At 41.9% G+C, this 19,899-nt stretch overlaps 1 protein-coding gene across 10 annotated transcripts in view; it reads left to right on the plus strand.

Moving 5' to 3' along the window:
- FOXP1 (forkhead box P1) overlaps nt 1-19,899 on the plus strand; it is a 613,036-nt gene that overhangs the window by 35,922 nt on the left and 557,215 nt on the right. Inside the window, exon 1 of one of the 10 annotated variants that reach the window (XM_065933288.1) lies at nt 13,955-14,255. The exons of the other annotated variants lie outside the window; for them this stretch is intronic. The gene's annotated coding sequence lies outside the window, so the exon portion shown is untranslated. Of the gene's footprint in view, nt 1-13,954; nt 14,256-19,899 lie in introns of those variants that run through there. 10 annotated transcript variants of the gene reach the window in all.

Raw genomic sequence — 19,899 nt, forward strand, 5'->3', positions numbered from 1 at the left:
CAATGTCCAACTTCAAAAGTCTCTTTAAAGAGACCTTGTGAAGGACCACATGGAATTTGTAACTGGATCGCAAAATTAGTACCATTAAGGACCTGAAAATAGCTCTTCAGGTTTGTAGGTCACACCTTCCTAAGCTGAGTTAATGAGCAAATCTTTATTCTTTACAAGATTAGCCAGGTGTATTTGGCTAATGTTAACTTTAGTCTTGGCGGCCGAGTCCTCTTGCTAATGAGGCCAAAGTGGGAATTCCTGTGTCTCATGGACCAGTTACCTTCACTCTCTTTCCTGGCCACTGACTGCTAACCCTCGCCAGCTGGCTTGTGCGTGGTGAGCGGCTGCACTTGGATGTCTGAGGGGGGGAAGTTGTTATGCAAGGTCCCTTGTGGATTAGCACCAGTCCATAACTGCTCCTGGGGAAATGCTCACACACAGCAGGCCACCGCCCAGAGGTCAGTTTCATTGTCTCCACTTCTCAAAGACAATAGAGTTGATTAGGGTTAACTGGAAAGTGCTGATGTTGCCTGGGATTTTGGACTTTTGCCAGGATATATGCACCCTCTAAAGCGTTTTAGGGAAAACTGTGCCATGATTCATTGGTAGAAGAGCTTAGGAGAAGTAGAAAAGTGGAAATCAACAAAAAGAGAATGGTTACAGTTAAATATGCTGCATTGACAGTGGACTTGTCAGTAGCTGAAAAATAAGTTTCCTGGGCATGCACTATTTTACAAAATCTTACCTTGTATCAAACCACGATTGTATTGTAAGTTCTTTAGATTTTTAACTATTGATTCCTCCCTATTGCCAGAATGATGTGCTGGGTAAGTTAACTTTGTATTATATTTAATTTATTAAGAAATTGCATATTAAATAGAAATCTTCCTGTTACTGGAAACATTTTGGATTTTAAATAAACGCCGAGTAATATATAATGTTTTGGAAGATAAATATTTGTTTAAGGCAGTTCAGTCCTTCAACATGTGTATTTTTAAAAACAAACAAAAACCCCAGCAATATTTACCCTAAGTGTAATTTGCAGAGAAAAATGAGAGTAATTTTGAAATCCTGTAGAACTTGGATTCATTTATTTTCATAGGAAGGATTCACATTTTGTCATGATGAATATGCAATGAAGAGCTGTTAGGAAAACCATTATTTGGCCTAGATCTAGGGAATTCTAACCCTGTCCTTGTTACACATCAGTACTTTCTAAGAAAATTAGGTCCAGAGAGATGGGGACCTGCCCACGGTCACACAGCTAGAAAGTGACAGAGCTTTGGTGAAAACCAGTTCTCCTAACTTTCATGTCAGTGATATCTCCATGACTGCTTGCTGATTTTGACTGGGGCAAGGAGATGTGTATGTTCCTGTGTGCACTTGTGCATGTGTGTGAATAAAATGACTATTTTGCTTCTTTTTAGCAAACTGATTATAAGCTCAGTGACTTGGAAATAATCATTTTCTTTATCATCCTTTCAAGGAGCAAATTCAGCCTATGGCTTTGTAGTCCTAACATCTTTGATATCTTTAGATATATGAGTGACTTAGTCTTTGCTTTGTAAGGTGTTTAGAGCAAGTAAGGATACAACAGTAAGCTGAATCTGGGAGGAAAAAACTATTACCTTTCTTGTCTATCGACATTCCCTTGAAAATAACTATGACTCAAGTTTCACTTAAACATGTGGTGACTTACAAATGTTGTGGTTTATAAAATACGTAACAATTTAGTCCTGCCTTTTTCTCTCCCCCGCCTCGGTGATCATATTCTGCCTGTTTCAATGTACAAACAGCCAACTGTGTTATTTTCAGAAGGACCACCCCACTTATAAAATCAAGTGGTCTTTAATTTGTTTGGGGCTTTGAAAGATTGTTTAGCCTTTTCCTTTCAAATGCAGGAGTAAGGAAAGCTTCGGGTTTGGATTTTGTAAACATGTATTTTTGCCATTAACATCAGGGCAAAGGCTTTCCTTTTGCTTTTTTTATTTGATTGAACAAACTGTTCACTTGCACTACTTCACTTTCTTATCTTTTCTTTCCTACTTTATTCTCTCTTTTGGTCCAATTTTCCCTTTTGTTTCTGTTTCCTTCCTTTCATTTTCTCTGTCTTTGAGGAAAATCAAGGCTGAAGTATGTGTAAGTGACAAATGCTACAGAAATTTTTTAAAGCTATAGATGTATTTTTTAATTTCTTTTAGTTATTTGTATCTTTTCCTTTTTGAAGTCTCAGGAAAATTAAGGCTTAACTATGTGTAAGTGACGAATGCCATAGCTGTTAATAAAGATACAAATAATTAAAACACATGAATTTTAAAATAAAGTTTAAAAAAATGCCATAGCATTAGTCTTTTAGGCATATTTCAGTCCTGATTTTTTAAAAGACTTAAAAAAAGTAATATGTATGTGTGTGTATGTATATATGTATGTGTGACTATATATGCACACACAGTATGTGGTAAATAAGATTTCGTATCTTTATAAATACATTCAAAAGAGAACCATTTCAGACACCTGGACTTTTCCTGAAGATGACATCTGTCTAAGGGGTTCTGGCATTTTCTTTGTTAGTCAGATTGGAAGCAGTTGAGTAAACCTGACTGCTCCAGGCACAGACTTGGGGAACCTGGGCAGGTAGCGCTCAGGTTTCCTGTGAGCCTGCTCACCCACCTTGTTTTGAGGCAGAGACGAGGGGATGTGTGTCCAGACAAGACTTGCCCAGCCGCATCTGCGCCATGTAGATGTCAGTTGTCACACACGCCCTCGAGTCTGCGCCTCTCAGGGGCACTGTTGCACATCACAGCCTGCTTTTGTGGCTCAGCGTGGCTGGTGGCTGACCAGGGCTTGGTGTTGACCATGTTTAGGGTAACAAGGACACTTGAAGGACATAGAGATACCATGCACCCGGAGTCACTGGTGTTCACAACCAGAGCTGGGTGCCCATTTCGCCCTGATCCTCCTCAATCCCTTTTCAAGTGGAAATTTTGCAAGTCGACTTCTGCAAGCATGCGTAGTACGATTTGGCTGACGGCAGTTTCTGGCAAAAGAAATAACCAAATTATTATTCAGTCATGGGTTTTTAACAGCCGCAAAGCAAGTGGATGTTAACTAAATGATGCAATTTATTCCCTTCCCTCTTATTGCCAGCTTGCCTATTACAGAACGACTGCCAGTTTTCAATAAGTGGTACCCAGATGGTATTCGCATGCCGCCCACTTGGTTACAGAGCCGAAGCGGGGAACAACTCGGCAGACACTACAAGCTGCGGGTCAATTGAGGGGGAATGCCTGTTGCTTCACAGTTTTGCATATGTAAATCTGTTAATGTTATGTCAGTATTGTGCGGGCTAAACACAAGCACTGCCTTTCTCTGGGGGCCCAGCTGAACTTGGACCGCAGCCCAGTCCTACCGAGGCTCGCAGAGCGAAGCTGCAGTTTGAGGATGCTGCGCAGCCTGCCTCCCTCCACGCCCGCCTCGCCGCTCTCGCGGTATCCACCGCCCGACTTGGACGCAGGAAGTGTCTGCCATAGGCTGACTCCATAATAGGACAGGCGGGCCGGTTTTATGAGGTTGGATGCGGAGGGTGGAGGAGTGTGAGCGCGTGTCTATTTTTAGGCCAGTCTTCAAGACAGCTCCTCGGGCCCAGCCCGCGCCTGCCTGCCTCGCTCACACTCTCCTGTGTGTCTGCCACACTTCTGCTCTCCATTTCATCAACTGCAGATGTGGCACACAGCCTTCTTAGAAGAGTCATGAACTGTGTCGTCTGCGCGGCTTAACAGCCAACATCTGTTGCAGCAGGCTGAAGGGAGAGGCAGGGAAATCATTTTCGGGAAGGCATTCAAGTGCCTCAACTTAGCCTCTTCTTTGGCCTGTGCAGACAATTATTTTACACTAATTGCATCAAGATAGCAGCTATAAAAACTAAGTTTGAAGCCCTCTCTTCCCCCACCCCCACCCCCTCATGAAAGTTGCAGCTACAAAGGGCAGTCCTTTTTTTCCCCCCCTTTTTATTGTGGTTTGTGTCTTGTTCTCAAAAGCTTATTACATTGGGTGCAAACAACAACAAAAATGCTATAAAAAGGCAAGAATCGTAATATGCTTAAGAGCTAAAAAGACCTATGGTGTTGGTGTAACCTATGAAAATATTCCTGCAGGTATTGTAAAATTTATGTGCCATATGAAAAACATTAAGGGTGTTGTTTTTTCGTGGAGGAAAATGTTCATCGTTGAGCCATTTTGTAAATTATTTTAATGCTACATTTCTGCTAAAACCTCATGATTTTGATATATAAACCAGTTTAATGTTTTCTGCACAGACCCTGGCTTTTCTTAAATTTTATATATTGGAAAGCCCGTGTTTGTATTGGACCTTCTGGTTTGTTTCATATTGAAAATCCGTCTTGCGTGGCCGTGTGCCATGTGGCTTAGGAATAGTTTGACACAAGTCAAGCCTTAAATGTTGACTTTTGAGGCCTAAAAACTAGGCAAGACTGTGTTAATAAATATAGAGAAGTTTGGTAGTTTTTTTTTTTTTTTTTTTAAGGAGTTATTTGAAGACAATAATGTCACATGTCCACAGGAGGGATTTTCTGATGTGTTGGCCTGTTCTCAACTCTTATTCACTTGTAATAGAGGCAACGTTGTGTTTTGTACCCAGGTCTTATTTTTTTAAAATGCTCTCAGTAAATTGTGGTTAATTACACATTCCAGCATCTCTGATTCTCTTGAAAGATTTGTTTCCGTGACATTTTGCCGTATCTGCTGTGCAGCTAGAGAAGCATGCTTCCCTCCTCACATTTCAAGTCTCTAGACTTTGTTCTGAAGAGCCAGATGGAAGTATGCAGATTGTTTTTATCTTTCGTCCTTCACACTGTAACCTGATCTCCAGCATATCTAGACATCTAGCAGAAAATTTACTATGTGAAAGCAAGGAAATGATTTAGAATATGGACCAGCCAGGGGAGGAAGGGCTTATGATGCACTTTATCAAAGCAAATCTCCCCACCCACCCAACCCCTGCACCCATCTTTTTTCTCTTCTTAAGAAATGGTTTTCTGATCAAGGGTACTTTTAAGTGTGCCCAAATAAACTTCTTCCCACTTACCCTGGGCTGAAAACTGTAATTGCCCAGTGGGTTTGATAAACATGTAAATATGCATGCAGTGAAAGTTCATTACCTATTAATTAAAAGCTTAGAAGAAGCATGAATTGGTAGAATGATAGGCTGGGCGATGGCCTTGCAGATGAGGCAGAGCAGTTTACTAAGACAAAGGACATTTCCAGAGTTACATATCTGGTCTGAGACACATCCAGGACTCAAACCCGGCATTCCCCAAATGGCCGCAGGGAAAAGCATAATCTCAGGCTTCATAATATGTGTGGTTTTCTTGGTAAAACATTTGCGAGCTTTTTGTTATGTGGTTCATATGCCTTGTTGGCCTAAAATGATTAAGGACAGTTGTCTCCTTCTAAACTTTGATTTCTGTTTGGAATCAAATTCATAACTATTAATAGTATGAGAATCTTCAAGTTAATAACTGTATCAGGGTATCAGATATTTGCTACACTCTTGAGTAAGTATGTACAGTATCTGTTTACACACCCTGCATAATGTTTACATTTTGGATTCACGTGACTTAGGTTTAAAAACTAGCTATGGCCTTTGTAAAATGTGAAGCCTTGGGTAAGTTACCCTAACATCTCTGAGTCCCTGTTTTCTCTTTTCTGTGACAGTGATAATAATAGTACTTGCCTCAGAATCGTCCCAAGAAGTTAATGAGATGACAAACACATACTTAGTATGGGGCCAACACAGCACACAGTACGCTTTCCTTAGTGAAATTTTATTATTTAAATTGGTTATCCCACTGTTATAGTAGGGATATTTTCATTACTCTAGGAGGGGGATCAAAAGGGATCTTGCTGTGATTCATGTCCAAGAGCATTCTGCCTATGTTTTTCTCTTAAGAGTTTGATAGTGTCTGGCCTTACAGTTACGTCTTTAGTCCATTTTGAATTTATTTTTTTGTATGGTGTTAACAAGTGTTCTAATTTCATTCTTTTACTTATAGCAGTCCAGTTTTCCCAGCACCATTTTTTGAAGAGAGATTGCCTTTTCTCCATTGTCTAAGATAAGCATGCCTCCTTTGTCAAAGTTAAGGTGCCCGTAGTTGCGTGGGTTTATCGCTAGGATTTGTCCTGTTCCATTGATCTATAGTTCTGTTTTTCTGCCACTGCCATCCTGTCTTGATTACTGTAGCTTTGTAACACAGTCGGAAGTTAGGGAGCCTGATTCCTCCAGCTCCATTTTTCATTTTCAAGATTGCTTTGGCTCTTCGAGGTTTTTTGTGTACCCGTGTAAATTATAATTTTTGTTGTTGTTGTTGTTAAATACCACTTTTAGCCTCAAGTTTCCACTTTTCCTCCTGTAGAGTAGGTTCCTGCTTCTTGCCTTCCCTTTCTCCTTCTCTCCCACTCTGTTTCACCCCACTGGCACCCTCTGAAGCATTATATATTTTACCTTTGGGTGTCATTATACATTGTTTACATCATTGTCAAGAGGACCAGTGCTCGGTGCTTCCTCTACTTTTTACCCTATTCTCATCCTTGTTTAGTGATACTCTCTTCAACTTCTTAGCTGGAAAAACTAAAGGGGAGTTTGCTCAATGGCTGGGAGGAGGGGAGTTTTCCCCAAACTTATTCTCTTGTCTGTGAATATGTTTCTCATGATTGTAATCATGTAATCCATACCATTAGAACTAATCTATGGCTCGAATAGCCTAGTATTTAAGGGCATATTTATTGTCTAAAATAGAAAGTAGAGTAGATACTTTCTGTTAGCGTTAGGAATTTCATTCAGGTGTTTCTTGAGTGCCTACTATGTGCTCAGTGTACATGGCAAGCAAGACAGAGACTGTGCTCAAGGATCTTGGAGGCTGGCATGAATCCTGACACGTGTCTCCTTGAAGTCCAGCTTCAGTTGTATTTTTGTTACTCTTAAGCTTTTGTTGTTGTTACCTTACCCATGAACTTTCCAAGTTAAAATTTATACTAAATCAAAAAATTTCAAATAATTCTGTTTACTTTAGCATCAAAAAACTTACTTAGTAATAGAGGCAGACTTTAGAGATAAGGCAGGTTTGGTTCCAGACCGTGGCCACAAAGTAACTCTTGCGGTAAAATGATCCTCATGAGTATTTCAGCTCCCAAATGGGTATAGAAGTTAGGTTTACACTATACTATAGTCTGTCTGTTAAGTGTACCTTGGCATTATGTATAAAAGAGTATATATTTTTATTTTTACATGTATTATTGATTAAAAAAAATGCTCACCATCACCTGAGTCTTCATTGAGTTACAATCTTTTTGTTAGTGGAGGGTCTTGTCTCGTTAATGGCTGCTGACTGATTAGGGTGGTCCTTACTGAATGTTAGGGTGGCTGTGGCAATTTCTTAAATAAGGCAACAATGAAGTTTGCAGCATTGATTGACTCTTCCTTCCAGTTGAACATGAAGAGGCCATTGTCAGGTTATTAATTGGCCTCATTTCCATATTGTTGTGTCTCAGGGTATAGGGAGGCCAGAGGAGGAGGCCAGTCAGGGGAGCAGTGGGTCATTGGAGTTTTCACAGCACACACGCCATTTATCAGTTAAGTTCACTGTCTTATGTGGAAGTGGTTTGTGGTGCCCTGAAACAATTGTATTAGTAACATCAAAGGTTACTGGTCACAGATCACCGTAACAAACGTACTAATAATGAAAAAGTGTGAAATACTCTGAAAATGAGCAGAATGTGAGATGGAGACAGAAAGTGAGCACATGCTGTTGGAAAAGTGGTGTTGATCGTTTGCTCAGTGCAGGGTTGCCACAGACCTTCCTTTAATTTGTAAAAGACACAATAAAGCAAAGCAAGACAAACGAGGGATGCCCATAAGCTCCTTTAAAGAGGTACAGAATTTATGCTCTGAAATTGCAAAACGCTGTTGAGAGAAGTGAAAAAAGACCTAAAGAAATGGAAAGATATCCTGTGTTCACAGACTGGAAGACTTAAATATTGATATAATTGTGGCTCTCCCTCAATCACTCTATACTTTCAAAGCAATCCTTGTCCAACTAGGTGTCTTTTTATTTTTTGGCAGAAATTGGCAGTTTCATCCTATGTGTCTTATGGATATGCGTATTATCCAGGGTAGCCAAGACCCTTTGGCAAAAGAGCAAAGTTTGAAGCCTCACACTTCTTGTTTTTAAAACCTACAGCAGAACTATACACTAGGGCTTCCCAGGTGACTCAGTGGTCAAGAATGCAGGAGACACTGGTTTGATCCCTGGGTTGGGGAAGATCCACTGGAGTAGGAAATGACAACTTACTTCAGTATTCTTGCCTGGAAAATTCCATGACTAGAGGTGCCTGGAGCGCTACATTCCATGGGGTCACAAAGAGTCAAACACAACTGAGTGACTGAGTGCACAAATACACACGCACGTACACACACGCGCGCGCGCGCACACACACACACAGGCACATAAGTGTGCACACACACACACGTGTGCGCGCACACACACACACAAAGCTATACTGATTAAGGGAGTGTGGTACTAGAATATCCAGATCAGTGGAATAGAATTGGGAGTTCAGAAATCAACCCTTCAGCTTATGGTCTTGATTTTCATCAGGGTGCCAAGCCAATTCAGTGGGGACAGGGGGAGAATAGTCTTTCCAACCAGTGGAACAGGGATAACAGGATAGCTCTGTGCAGAGGATTGAAGGTGAACCTTTACATCACAGCATATGTATCAGAAACTTAGTGTGAAAGCTCAGTGTATAAGACTCTTTGAAGAACTCGTAAATCTTTATGATCTTGGATTAGGCAGTAATTTTTTGGATACTACACCAGAGCACAAGCAGCAAAAGAAAAAAATAGATAAATTGGACTTCATCAAAATTAAAAGCTTTTGTGCTTCCAAATATACTGTCCAGACTGTGAAAAGATAGCCCAGAGCATGGAAGACAGTGTTTACAAATCATACACCTGGTACAAGCGTGGTGTTCAGTGTATGTAAAGAACTCTTATGGCTCAACACTAAAGAGACAACTCAACTAAAAAATGTGCCAGAGATCTATACAGACATTTCTCCAAAGAAGATAAAGAAATGGCACAGGCACGTGAAAAGATGCTTGCATGACCAGTCTACTGGTTGTTGTCGTTCAGTCACCAGGTTGTATCCCACTCTTTGTGACCGCATGTATTGCAGCACACCAGGCTTCCCCTGTCCCTCACCGTCTCCTGGAGTGTTCTCCCAAGCCCATGTCCACTGAATCGGTGATGCCACCCAACCATCTCATTCTCTGCTGCCCTCTGCTCCTTCTGTCTTCAGTCCTTCCCAGTATCCAGTGAGTCACCTCTTCAGGTGGTCATAGCATTGGAGCTTCAGATGCATCATCAGTCCTTCCAAAGAGTATTCAGGGTTGATCTTCTTTAGGATTGACTTGGTTTGATTTCCTTGCAGTCCAAGGGACTCTCAAGAGTCTTCTACAACACCACAGTTCAAAAGCATCAATTCTTCAGGGCTCTGCCTTCTTTATTGTCCAATGCTCATGTCCGTACATGACTACTGGAAAGACCATAACCTTGAGTATACGGACCTTTGTTGGCGAAGTAAAGTCTTTGTTTTTTAACACATGGTCTAGGTTTGTCATAGCTTTCCTGCTAAGAAGCAGTCGTTTCCTAATTTCATGGCTATAGTCACCATCTGCAGTGATTTTAGAGCCTAAGAAGAGGACATCTGTCACTGCTTCCACCTTTTCCCGTTCTATTTGCTGTTAAGTGACGGGACTGGATGCCATGATCTTTGTTTTTTTAATATTGTATTTTAAGCCAGCCTGTTCACTCTCCTCCTTCACCCTCATCAAGAAGCTCTTTAGTTCTTTTTTACTTTCTGCCATTAGAGTGGTATCATCTGCATATCCCTCAGCAACTTTGATTCTAGCTTGTAACTTGTCCATCCTGGTGTTTCACATGGTATGCTCTGTATATAAGTTAAACAGGGTGATAATAAACAGCCTTGTCATACTCCTTTTCCATCCTGAAACAGTCAGTTGTTCCATACACATTCTGTTACTTCTTGATGTGCACACAAGTTTCTCAGGAGACAGGTAATATGGTCTGATATTCCCATCTCTTAAAGAGTTTACTATAGTTTGTTATGATCCACAGAGTTGAAGGCTTAAGTGTAGTCAATAAACAGAGGTAGATGCTTTAATGGATTTCCCTTGCTTTCTCTGTGATCCAGCAAATGTTGGCAGTTTGATCTTTGGTTCCTCTGTCTTTTCTAAACCCCCCTTGGACATCTGGAAATTCTTGGTTCACATAATGCTAAAGCCTTATCTTGGAGGATTTTGAGCATAACCTTACTAGCATGGGATATGAGTGCAATTGTCTAGTGATTTGAACATTCTTCAGTGCTACTCTTCTTGGAAAGTGGGATGAGGAATGAGATTTTCCAGTCCTGTGGCCACTGCTGGGTTTTCTAAATTTGCTGAAATATTGAGTGCAGCAGTTTGATAGCATCAAGTTTTACGATTTTAAATAGCTTTGCTGGAATTCCATCACCTCCACTGGCTTTATTGGCAGCAGTGCTTCATAAGGCCCACTTGATTTTACACTCCAGAATGTCTGACTCTGAGTAGAAGACTACACCATTGTGGTTATCCAAGTCATTAAGATCTTTTTGTACAGTTCTTATGTGTATTCTTTCCATCTCTTCTTGATCTCTTTTGCTTCTATTAGGTCTTTACTGGTTCTGTCCTTCATTGTGTCCATCTTTGGATGAAATGTTCCTTTGATTTTTCCAAATTTCTTGAAGAGATCTCTAGTCTTACCCTTTCTGTTGTTTTTCTCCATTTCTTTGTTCATTAAAGAAGGCTTTCTTGTCTGTCCTTGCTGTTCTCTGGAACTCTGTGTTTAGTTGTGTGTACCTTTCCCGTTCTCCCTTGCTGTTTGCTTCTCTTCTTCCCTCAGCTATTTGTAAGGCCTTCTCGGACAACCACTTTGCCTTCTTGGGTTTTTTTCCCCATTGGGATGGTTTTGTATGCCGCCTCCTGTGCGGTATTATGGAACTCTGTCCACTGTTTACTAGATCTAATCTCTTGACTCTATTCTTAGCCTCCACTGTATATTCATAGGGGATTTGCTCTAAGTTGTACCCGACTGGCCTAGTGGGTTCCCCCACTTTCTTTAGTTTAAGCCTGAATTTTGTTATGAGGAGTTGATAACCTGCATCACAGTCAGCTCTAGGTCTTGTTTTTGCTCACTATGTACAGCTTCACCATCTTTGGCTACAAAGTATGTAATGAATCTAATTTTGGTAATGCCCATGTGTAAAGTTGTCTTGTGTTGTTGAAATAGGGTGTTTGCTATGACCAGTGCGTTCTCTTGGCAGAATTCTGTTAGCCTTTGCCCTGCCTCATTCTGTACTCCAAGGCCAAACTTGCCTGTTCCTCCAGGTATGTCTTGATTTCCTGCTTTAGCATTCCATTTCCCAGTGATGAGTAAGACATCTTTTTTTTGGTGTTAGTTCTAGTAAGTCTTCCAGGTCTTAATAGAACTGATCAACTTCAGCTTCTTCAACATCGGTGGTTGGGCATAGACTTGGATTACTGTGATGTTGAATGAGTTGCCTTGGAAACGAACCGAGATCATTCTGTTGCTTTTAAAGGCTGCACTCAAGTACTGCATTTTGGACTCTTCTGTAGATTATAAGGGCTACTCCGTTTCTTTTATGGGATTCTTGCCCACAGTAGTAGATATAATGGTCATCTGCGTTAAATTCACCCATTCTCATCCATGATAGTTCACTGATTCCAAGATGTTGATGTTTACCCTTGCCATCTCCTGCTTGACCACATCCAATTTATTTTGATTCATGGACTTGACATTCCAGGTTCCTATGCAATACTGTTCTTTACAGCATCATATTTTAATTTCATCACCAGACACATCTACAACTGGGTGTCATTTCTGCTTTGGTCCAGTTGCTTCATTCTTTCTGGAGCTGTTAGTAGTTGTCCTCCTCTTTCCCCCACGGGGGCTCATCTTTTGTTGTCATATCTTTTTGCCTTTTGATACAACTCATGGAGTTCTCATGGCTAGTTTAATGGAGTGGTTTGCCATTCCCTGCTCCAGTGGATCCCATTTTGTCAGAACTCTCCACTATGACCTGTCCATCTGGGTGGGCTTACACAGCATGCCTCTTAGCTTCATTGAGTTATGCAAGCCGTTTCGCCATGACAGGGCAGTGATCCATGAACGGGCATTAGTCACTAGGCAAATAAAATCAAAATCACCATGAGATACTACTTTGCACCCATTGGGATGGCTATAATCCAAAAGATGGACAAGAGCAAGTGTTGTTGAAAATGCAGAGAAAATGAAACCCTTGTATGTTGCTGGTATGAGTGTAAAATGGTTCAGACACTTTGGGAAACAGTTTGGAAGTTTCTTAAAACATTTAACAGTTACCATCAAACCCAACAGTTCTACTCCTTGGTGGGTAAACCAAGAGAAATGAAATTGTGCCTATACAAAAATGTGTATACAAGTGTTAATAGGAGAATTACTCATAATAGCCAAAAAAAGTGAAACAACCTAGATGTCTATGAACTGATGAGAAAAACAAAATGTGCCTGTCTGTAGATGCACCATAGAATAATATTGAGCCATAAAAACGATTGAAGTACTGATACATGAAACAGTCTATGGGAACCCTGAAACAGTCGTGTTAACAGAAAGAAGCCAGACACAAAAAGTCACATATTAAATATTTCTATTTATATAAAATGTCCAGAATTGGCAAATCCATAGATACTGAGAGCAGATTAGTGGTTACTGGATGCTTTGGAGAAGGGAAAATAGGGCATGACAGCTACATTGAATGATGGCTATAGGTTTTCTTTTTGGGGTGGTAAGAATACTTTTGGTAGGATGTGGGGTTGATTTCACAGCTCTGAACATGCTAGAAGCCATTCAGTTGTTAACATTTAAAAGGGTGAATTCTATGGTATGTGAATTATATCTCAATAAAAAGATTTCAGTATCTCTGTCTGGATTTCCTTATTCATAATGTGAGGCACAGCTAACAGCTATTGACTGTTTCCTGCCAGCTGATGCAAGCGTCTTCAGACCTTGCTATAGAGGGCCAGATAGTAAATACTTGAGACTTTGCCAGCTACACAGTGTTTCATTCCTGCCCTTGTGGCGAGAGTGGCTTGACAATACGTAACTGCATGCGTGTGTGGCTGTGTCCTGATAAAACTTTATGTAGACACTGAAATGTCAGTTTCAGTGTAACTAAATGTTGTTGTTCTCATTTTGCCCAAACACATAGCAATGTAGAAGTCATTGCAAGCTCGCAGGCTGTGAAAAGCACCTGGTCGGAGGAATTTGACCATTGGGCTGGTACTTTGCTGACCCCTGGGCTAAATATGAGCTTTAAATGAGTTTCAGTAGACCCCTGAGGGAGGGGTGATTCTTTCCCCTGTTTCACAGATGAAGCAACCGAGAGTTTCAGAAGCTGAAGCCAGTCTCACAAGGCTGGGCCAAAACCCCATTTCGTTCCGGAGCCCGTCCTCTTTAACCTCCTGCCTGCACCCCGCTTCCCACCCCGTTAGTCACGCAGCCTAGAGCCTCCTAGCAGTGCTGACCCCTCCTGCTGCTGTGCCTGCCTCTGTCGCTGCCTGTTGCCTGCCCTCCAGTGTCTTGAATCCTCCACTTACTCTGGCATGCCATTTCCTTTCTTCTCTTCTAACGCTCTTTTCCATATTGTGAAGCCAACACCCACACTGGGCCTTGGGAAAAATAAATCCGCCACCTTGCCTCCCTTTCAGACTTTCCTCGTGACTCACTTCTTCTGGGAAGACCATGCCTCAGCCACCTTTTGACCCTAAATCCAGCTGGAACCGAGTCCGCCTTCCTGGCTGCGGTGCTCTCCCCTTATCATCCGTCTTTCGGCAGGCTGGTTGGCTGAGTACTATTGCAACCCTCTGCAGTGACTTTTTTTTTTAGAGCCTCTTTGTTTAATTTAGTGCCCAGAACTTGGTTAGGACCTTCAGGGAAGTTAAAACGCTGAGGGTACTTTTCATTGAGAGTCTCCCTCTGGCTCAGTCTCCGTGCTGTGCTAGCCTTTCCGGCTTTCTGTCTCCCATCGTTGGATCCAAGCCAGACCATCCCTTCATGGCACAGGTGAGCGAGAGGCAGAGGCCTTGGGGAGGTAAGTCACTTTTCTGTCTGCATGACTGGTATACTTCTTGTTCACATGTGCTGCTCTAAGGGAAAATGGGACAGTATGTGTGGGGCCTCTCCTCCTGTTTCATCCCCTGTCCCTCCCACAGATTGTTCCATCATCACCCTTTACATGATGACACATCAAGAACTTGTTACATGGGACCATAGGACCTGTTCCGCAGGGGGCAGAAATCTTTCTTGTGCCTCTGCTAGGATTCATTTCATTTCTCAGACACCCATGCTTTACACATAGCCTTCCTCTGGAAGTGTTTTCTATACTCTTCTAAGACAGCAATATCTGCCCCCCACCCCCAAGTTTTTAAATTAATCAATAAAAGTAGAAAAGAAAGAATTTAGAAGTGCTTAAGTGATTAATGTAAGCTGTTTGTTTATGACTCATTATATGGTTGAGAAAAGAGTCCTTCTGACTTCAGCACTGTTTCCATTCCAAGTAGCTTGAACTTTGTTAAGTACGAAAAATCAGCGTCTCCAGAGAAGTCTCTGCCAGTAGCTGAGCAGGGTGAGTGGACACACTGATCCGCAGTTGGGTAAGGGATGATAAAGATGGTGAATTACATTCTTTTGCAATTCCTCGGCTGCATCTGAATTATTCAGAGGCCAAAAACTTTCCTTCTTTGGCCTAAAATATTTTAAAAATCATACTTGGAAGGCTCGTTTGGTCTTAAGGAACAGAGGGAAATAAGTTGGAATGATTTAGAGTTGTGTCATGGAATCTATGGGGAGAATGGGGGAACTGGCGTCCTCAGAAAACAAGGCATCTTTCTCTGTGCGTGGCACTCCTTGTGTCTCCGTGTATCTCGGCTGTGTGTTTCCTCACTCTCCGTGCAGATTGCTTGACGGTTAGTCTGCAGATGGCCCATTATGACTGCCCCCAAGGGGTCACCCTTGGTTTCCAAGGCTCGGAGGATGCGGATTCTGTCTTATTTATGTCTGTCTGCTTCGTGTTCTTGCTAGGAGTCTTGGTGTTGCAGATAGCTAGCAGACACACCAGGAAGAGGTGGGAGATACGGTGGTTATTGGAAAGATCCTGGAGTTAGCCGTCTCTGAAGGAAGCTGAAGCTAGAAGTCGAATTATCGGGAACTCGGGGCATGTCTTCTGTGTTTCTCGTCTGTTTCTTGCTGTGTGTCTCCCCTGCCTTGTTCTCCCTGAAGACTTGCTCTCTGCTTTCAGGCCACAGCCTGCTGGCCCTGATTCCTCAGTGGGCCTGCTGCAGTGAAACTGCGCTTTACCTGGAGGTGAGGTTCTGAAGTCAACACGTCAGGCGAAAATTGCTTATGGCTAAAATTTCCTTTGCAAGTCCTGGACATCGCTGGTAAATGAGGAGAGATGCTTGGGGTCTGTGGGCATGTGGGAACACAGACCTGCTAAGGGAGCATCAGCTTTTGAGCTTCTGTTGCTTGAAAGCATTTGTTCATAATTTGCACTCTTAACAAAAGTGCTCTCTCTTGCCCCTGTTCCTCCTCTGAGCACTGGTAGTTGGCTTTGTATTAGTTCAGTCTGAACACGAAGTGATTTCCTGGGGGAAGAATTTAGTGCACCTGATTGGTCCTGTGTGTGGGCTATGTGTGTCCCTAACCCATCAGTTCTGGCTCATATGTGTCAACTCCATTCAGGAAATACTCACACTTTTAATTTAGGTTTGCCAAAAAAAGAGGAGCAAAAAGATGTGGAATGAATGATGGGAATGAGACAAATAAAACCACAACCTAGAAGAGTGGCGGTTGGAGTCTGAATCGCTGGCTCTGGTAGGACCTTGAACACAGTATATTCCACAGTCTTTGTCAGCATCATTTATATACTGTTGTTCAAATGGAGCTCCCCTGATCCTATCCCATTTCTCTTGAAGTGGTACCTAGAATTTGCATTTTAATTTAGGCTCACCAGATGATGAATCTTATCCACACCAAATTTTGAGAATTGCTGCCTTCAAGACAAAGCTATTGGGCTATTTCAGCTACCTTTAGAATAAAGTGTTGTAATACCGCAGATATACATGTTCTCATTTTAGACTGTCTTAGGCCTTCACGTGGCACTGAGAATTAGGGTTTTTCTTCTGTTCATTATGAGTTGCAACTCCTGTTTTGAGCAAGGTGAGTTGTAAATAAATTTAGGCTTCTGTTTTTATTTCTCATATGTCGTGACTCTTTGGAGGATCCCTTCATATTAACTGAGACTGTGTGTGTGCTTGTGCATGTGGTCTCAACTGTGTCTGACTCTTTGCCAGGCTCCTCTGTCCATGGGGTTTTCCAGACAAGAATGCTGGAATGGGTCGCCACTTCCTACTCCAGGGGATGTCTCATGTATTGGCAGGTGGATATTAACTGAAGACTTCCATTCGTTAAAAAAAAAAAAACAAAAGCAGACCTTTACGTTTACTTGAAAGGTGTTTTACATACCTTCTCAGCCCATGGTATTAATATAAAAAACTTATTCTGTAGAATTAAAGAGTTGGGTAAGGGAATGGATTTAAAAGTGCATATAGAGTGTACATACCTTTGTAACACATCTTGCCCAATTAAAATTTGTGAAATATCAACACAATGTTGTATCTTTATTTCATATTATGAAAACCAAAAGTTTGTTTGTAGCAGTTGAGTTCTCACTGGCTGCTGTTAAAGTGCTTTTGAAAACTGGTATGGTAACCTTAACTTCTGGTAGATTCTAAACTCCTCTGGTTGTTAGGACAAGCAGAATGTATTGCCAGGGTCCTATGCTTTGATTGAAATTGTTTAAGTATGACTCATTTTTGTTTCCTTCAAGGGTGAAGAATGTACATTTCAGAACATCTTACTCTCTCCCCCCAAAATTTATGCTTAGAAAACATCGCAAAGTTATTGCTTAGGTACGTGGTTGGAGTGGCCAGTGTAAACTTAGTTGTTGCTTAAGGCACTTTCTGTTCTCTTTCTGGGTAGAAGAGAAGGGCGGGGCAGGTGGGGAGCCGGGAGAAGTAGCTTCCCCTTACTTTTCCTGCCAAAGTCAGTTTAAAAAAAAAAGGTGCCGCACCTTTTCCCCCCCCCTTTTTCATCCTCCCAGCACAGTGGGATATGAATTGGGAGGAGATTTTGGCACCAGTGAGAGTTTTAATAAGAAGTTATTTTTGTAGTTGTGCTTTTTTTTTGACCACACTGTGTGGCAGTCAGGATCTTAGTTCCTGGATCAAGGATGGAATTTGTGCCTCCTGCAGTGGAAATGTGGAGTCCTAACCACTGGACTACCAGGCAATTCCTATAGTTGTCCTTTTAGATTTCCTCCCCTAAAAACTCTGGCCCTTTAAAAAATCTTTCAGTTAGGACCTGTCTTGCCAAAACGCGAGCTGGTATAAAGAAGAATGTGAGATGATAGGCATCCAGTGAGTGGGTTTGGTTGTAGAGCCATCCACTTGGTATTTGTGTGTCTGCATTCTCTACTGTGCAGGTGGGGAGTTGGGGAGGAAATTTAACAGGAGAGGGAAAAAGAAAAACTCTGCCTATAAATTCTATGGAATCCTGCAGGACTTGAGACTTCATAAAAGTAAAGAAATAGGAGACAAGGTAGATTTGAGCACATGGAAATCACATAAATGACCATCTCTGGCTATAGTGTTCTGAAATGCCCAAGTATACAAAGCATGGAGTCGGGCTGTAAATTTCACGTGTCCTCCATTAACCTGCATAATCAGGTAGTCATAGAAAATATTGTGTGTGGAGGAGGCATCTGTCCTCCTCCATACACATCCATTACCAGTGAAGCCCTTTCCATGTGGGGTCCAACTTGTTGACCCATCCTGATGCTTGTGGCTTGGGATTATTACCTTTACCTCTTCAGAAGTGGTAAATCATTTTTCTGCTAAATGACTGTGCTGGAGATAACCCCTGCAGTTAGGACAGCAAAAAGAAAATGGATTGTCCTGAGAACATTGTGTGTAATTTATTCCCCTTTATTTTTCTAACAAGACAGTGTCTTCTCCCTCTTGTCCTTCCTTCCTTTTTTGCTTTTCTTTCTTTCTTCTTTTCCTCTGTTCATTCCTCTTTAGATTTTTTTTTTCCTTTGCCCCTCCTTCCCTCCCTCCCTCCCTCCTATTTCTCTTTCTTCTCTTTCTCTTTTTGATTGTCCCCCCATTCTTTCTGGCCAAGTTGTTCCTCAAGCAGAGCACCCCTGTTCGCACTGGGGCGGACTGCAAATGTGTCGCTCTAAGCGCTTTTCCTGTTGAGGGTTCCAGTGTCTTCCCCCCGGCACACTAGCGGTCCCCAACTGGAGCTGAGTGGCTGGTGAGGCAGCTGCCTGGGCCAGTGGAGAGGCAGCAGGCCCTTCCCGGGGGACCTTGGTAAGTGATTTCTTTGTAAATCCCACCGCATCAGAGTTCAAGAAATGAATCCTAAGCCTCAATTTGAACTGCTGTCTCCTGCTTTGCCTGAGCGTTGCATTGAGCCCTGGGCTGGGAAGAAATTCTGTTTATCTAGGTGTGTCCCTCCACAGAGGTGGAAATAGTGGTGCCAAAGAAGGGTTTTACTCACACCTGAACTCAAGAGTTAAACATAAGGAAGTGAAGGACAAGTTTCAGTGGTGCTGTGTAAATTGCACTATAGGAAAATCTTGATCAAAACGTTGCAGTCTGTTTTTATGTGTTTGCTGAGGGGGTCCAGTTTGGGGACAGAATTACAAAAGTGGGCTAAGTAATTAGCTCTCTTTTCCCTTCTCCTTTCCTGCATGGTGGGCCTTTCTTGGGTGTTTGATCGACCGTACTCACATCCTGGAGTCCCTTGGCCGTGGGTTCAAATCCCAGTCCTGTTAACGTGCTGCAGCACCTTTTAGTTGAATTTCTTCCTCTTAGTTCTCCTGTTGTAAAACTGGAGCAAGTGACACACCTGCTTTGTTTGGTCGTCATGATAGTTGAGCGAGGTCATGTTTATAAAGGGCTTCTCGTAGTGTGAACAGTGTGTAATAGTAAGTACCGATTTCATGAGAAATTTCCTCGCAACCAACGGCCTCTGGTCTGTCCCTTCCCTTTCAAATAGGGAGTTTGGTGAAGTTTTTCAGAGGGCGGAAGAGACTTGGGCAAGATAATATCCACATGCGTTCTTCCTTTCAGTCTTGGCTGTACTTTCAACCTAAATGTGAAGAGAACATTGTTTCAGCTAGTATGTACATGAAGTATTGATGCATAATAATAGGCTCTAGTAAATTAAAGATGAAAACTGTAATTTGATTATTAAACTAAAAGCTGAAAGTCACTTCAGCCTACAGCTCAGATCACTAGGCTGAGAGGGAGGAGGACTCATTTCCAACTTATTGAGTCTGATGTTGGGAGGTTTGGCTTTTGTTTTCCTTCCTATCAGTCACAGAAAAAAACCTCCTGCATTCAGATCTAAGTTATGTCTTATAATTACACCTGGGACAAAGTCTCGCCTTATATGGTATTCTCTTTTAAAACCAGGAATGTTTCTTAGCTCAACCCTACTTGGTTACTTATTTCACAATCACCATTTGTTGGAGATACTTAGGACTGGAAGACTTTCTTAGAAAACAGCTTATAAAGAGAACTGTCTCATCTGTCTTTTGCACCTCAGCCTCCCACCTTCAGATCAGAAGTTTCTTTTTAAATGCTATAAAATTATCCGTTCCTTTTTCT

Source organism: Muntiacus reevesi, chromosome 4, assembly GCF_963930625.1.
Source record: "Muntiacus reevesi chromosome 4, mMunRee1.1, whole genome shotgun sequence".
NCBI classification, from domain to species: Eukaryota; Metazoa; Chordata; class Mammalia; order Artiodactyla; family Cervidae; genus Muntiacus; species Muntiacus reevesi.